This window comes from Atta colombica, unplaced genomic scaffold (genome assembly GCF_001594045.1).
Source record: "Atta colombica isolate Treedump-2 unplaced genomic scaffold, Acol1.0 scaffold1, whole genome shotgun sequence".
In the NCBI taxonomy this organism is placed as follows: domain Eukaryota; kingdom Metazoa; phylum Arthropoda; class Insecta; order Hymenoptera; family Formicidae; genus Atta; species Atta colombica.
This window is the reverse complement of record NW_017259183.1, coordinates 1,472,649-1,477,079: the sequence shown is the minus strand read 5'-3', so window position 1 is coordinate 1,477,079 and position 4,431 is coordinate 1,472,649. Positions and strand designations below refer to the sequence as shown.

The 4,431-nt window shown below is 32.6% G+C and overlaps 1 protein-coding gene across 1 annotated transcript in view; it reads right to left on the bottom strand.

Moving 5' to 3' along the window:
• LOC108693862 (nephrin-like) overlaps positions 1-4,431 on the bottom strand; it is a 54,378-nt gene that overhangs the window by 45,053 nt on the left and 4,894 nt on the right. The window lies entirely within an intron of this gene.

Below are 4,431 nucleotides of genomic sequence, written 5' to 3'. Positions count from 1 at the left end.
CTTTATATATATATATATATATATGATTGGATTTTATTGAACTTATTGGAATTATCATGACAACATGTATATTATACAGATGAGATGAAATGTAAAATGATCAGCAGCAGTGATTATCTCACGTACAATATTTACACGATATTTATGATTTATTTCACGTTAAAGAACGATTGGAAGTTTGCCTATAAAAAGCTAAATAAGAAAAGCTCTCGCGCCTCCTATTTTCCCTTCTTTTTCTTTCAATACTCACTAATGCGCGTCATCGTGTTTCTCGGACAGGCGGACGTATAGAGAGAAACTTTTATATTGCCCCTATTAAACTCTCACGAGACGGTCAATCGAGAAAAATGCCTCGACGTGGCGCAGTTACTAAAGAAAAGTACAGAGTCACGCAGGATTCTCGTAGCACTTTGCCCTCTAATGTTGGTCCTTTTACGCCAGCGCGCTGCCCTCGCAGAATTTCTATCGGCGAGAGGCGAACAGAAACGAAGCTAACTGAATTTATGCGGCGTCGTTGCTACAAAGAAATTTTCCAAAGAAATTTGCGACGGATCGGGGCCATAATGAAATTCCTCGGTAACTTTTCAGAACTCATTATTATGCTTGAGCAAAATTTTCGACGAACCTTGAACCCGGCGTATATATTTAACAGTAATTTTTCCTCAAATAAGGCACTATTATTTCTCGTACAATATGCGTACAATCCTAGGTCTCTAATTTTAAAAATGTCTCTAATTTTAATTAAAGACATTTTTGAATTTCTTCTTTAAATTAAATATTAAATTAAATATTATCAATAATTTTTAGCTTTAATAAATTCTTCTCTTCAATAAGTTGTGAACTAAATTTTCAGAGTTCAATTGAATAACAAAATCTTATCTATATACTTAAAAGATAGCTCTTAGTTTTTATTTTTAAGAATTTTAATTCGAGACATAATTATGTCAACATATTTCATGTATCGACTGTTAAAATGTTATGTGATAATTTTCTGATAGCTAATCTTTTTTTTTGAAAAAATTCAAATCATCTATCGTTAAAATAGAACTTGGTATTCCAAAAATATATTACATATTAAATTTTTTAAAAACAATGTTAATTAAAAATAAATAATTGCTGCTAATTCATTCCTTTAATTCTCCTGAATTAGATTCGCAACACAAGAAGGTCTAAAGCAAATGCGATACTTACTCGAGGTAATAATTAACCGCTATAATTTCCTTATCTTCTCGAACGTACGTATACGCTTCTAATGCAAGGTACACAGTTCTGGGTGCATCTCATAGCAGTTTCTGCAATTCTGTCAGCGTTATTATACCATGGCGTCAGTTGTACGCCAAGGCATTCTGTTATCGCGGAACTTTTAAACGTGCTGTAGTCGACATTGTCTGCATATCAGTGGTCATATTTTCCTTGGGATTTTAAATAGTCAACGTTGTCACATTGTAAATGTACATAAAAGTCTTGTGTGATATCTAATTAGTTCCCTCCAAAAACCTAAACTGAAAAAGTGAACCTACAAGCTAAACGATTAACAGAAGAATATTAACTGAATATTAACGGAATAAAATATTTTCTACATTAATAAATATTTTAATATTTTTTTTGTTTAATATTATGAAGATCTTTTAATGATATTATTATATCATTGAAATATAAGTATCTGTTTATATTATTGTACTTAGTCTTATTAATATTCTGTTTCTGATTTTTAATATATTTTATTAAGCATTACAGCTGTTTTGGTTGTATTTGATTTTCAGTAAAAAAAGCAAAGGTTCCGGAGATAACTCCCTGCAGGTACATGTTGAATCACTAATTAGATGCACAATTAAAATCTCTCATCATGGTTGGATAAGATGATCATTACGAAAACGAATAAAACTAATAGCTATGGGCACAAGATTACAACAAAATTCAAAAAACAAAAAGTGAAGATCTGTAAAAATATCGAGTAAAAATTAAATAATAAAATGAGTGTCACAATAAAAATTGTTATTTGTTTATCATATTTTACATGTTAAATTTAAATTGTGTATTTAAAAAAAGAAGCTTAAAGCTGTTTTTCTTTGGAAAGATTAATTTTTACTGAAATTTTAAGAAATGTTAATTGCGTTTCGCTGAGAAAATAAAACAATATTTGTAAATGTTTTTGCACGTATTTTTTATTCTGGAAAGAATTGGCATAACAAAAATATATATGTTGTATATGTTATATATAAATATGGATCTCAAAAATGAAAGGAATTTATTTTATTCAAGGTATGACGAATGTTGCTCGCTCGCAAAATTGCACCTGCTCAGGTGCGGGTGCATCCCGAAGCCGGAGAAAGAGAAGCCGCACAGAGCGATATATGTGCTGAATAGTTTTCTGAAACCGGTCCTTGGAGGACGTTCGTACTTTTATATAACTCGCGCCGGTTCGCCAAGGCGAGTTACATCGTCAGCCGAGCGTGTGAACGCTTTCGCTTGTCCGAACGATTTTCTGCGTCTTCGATTTTCTGGAGCACCTTATCCGGCTTTTGCTAAACGGTCAAGCGATAAATAACGTTAATCAAAAGGGACACCGGGCATCGTAATTAGACATATGTAAGATATGTATATATATATATATATACACAGGATATATTCGTTAATGAAGTACGTTATCATCGGTTTTATCTTCAATTTAACACACATTTAGAGCAGCGTTAAATTCATTTCGATTATTATTGGAATTATTGTTACTTCAAAGAATTGTTTTTATCGAATTTCGAAGACCAATTGCGGCACAATAAAAGGAAGATGTGGCAAAAGAGATTACAACATATGTGTTTAAAAATAGCTACAAATATTTTTAGTTTTATTGCCTATTTAGAACATTAATTTATCGTGTGTATAGGTATCGTTTAAATAAACATAAAATGAGGATTATTTAATATAAGATATAATGTATAACAATTTCAATCTACCAATTAATCACGACATTGTTATTCGACATCGTTTACAAGCGTTTATCTCTCGTGTAGGTATTTCAATAGCAACGAATAGAGCAATCGTATGTTGGACATGCAAGTACAAAGGACATTGCAAACAGATGAGAGATGCACATCACGTACAGAACGTGTCACGCTTTTGCATTTCCTTTGTCAACATCGCTTTGACTATTATTGGTAATCTTCCCTAATTACTTGCCAAGAAGGGGTCGACCACAATCACTTTAGAATAAAAACTCATTACAAGATATGACTTTTCATAAGAGCATTCTATTACAGAAAGTTTTATAAAATTATCAAAATTCTTCACATTTGTAGATTCGTCAGTCAATTCTTGATTTATTGAATTGTAAAAAGTGTTGCACGAAACATTTTTTTAGATGAATGAAATCGGTCCAATAAAGCTCAATTTTAAGATTTGACTTTTAATGTAATATTTAAAAAAATGAAAAAAATTATTAAAAGATATAATACCAATCAAATTTTCGTAGTTTAGGTACAGTAGCTAGTAATTTTAGGATATATCATTAAGATATATCATTAGTATGACATATGATGTGTATGTTATAACTAAGGCGGCTCCAGATGTGTCATGATCAATGTACGCCAATACGCCAACACATTTTCCGCATATTCATTAAATATTAGTCTGCATTCATATGGATTATTATATATAGCACGTCGTATGCATGTGTAACACACATTGTTAGATATAAAACTGTTAGATATAAAAGGAGTAATCCAAAAAAAATGATATAAATTAAATAACATTTTATCTTTTTTAATTTCAATATACAGAGTGCGTCAACAAAATCCGGACAAATTTCAATTTAAATTATATTGTGCCTCCGCCAGAGGTTGTTGACGTTCGAGAAAGCCTGATGTAAACAGTCATATTGTCAAAATAGCCGCGATGTTGAAACCAAGTATCATCGAAGGCCTTCACGCTGGGCGCTCAGCAACGGAAATAATTCGATTCTTTGGATACTGAAGATCAATCATTTATGACATAGTGGCAAAATATACGACTTTAGAACAGTCCAACGAAGGTTCCAGAAGGTGCCAGCGAGGAAGAGTCTCAAGAAAGAACGCATCGAGGACCTCCGCAGTCATTAAAAGGACTCAAGCACTGATTTCGGATGATCCAGGGCAATCATTGCGCGTTCTAATGGATGTAGTGGATGGAAACTGGCGTCCGGAAGGTTATATGTTTTTCAGCATGGTGCACCAGTTCATACAAGTCATTTGATTCAAAATTGGCTCTCAGACAATGTCGATATGTTTAGGTCCAAGAAATTCTGGCCTCCCAACAGCCTAGATTTAAATCTCTTACTACATATGGAGTGTAGTTGAAAGGATCACAAATCTCAGCATCCCAATGTGACGTCATTAAGGATGACTATTGAGACAGCATTCGTCGGTATGGATAGCGCTACATTACAACGTGCGTGCGAAT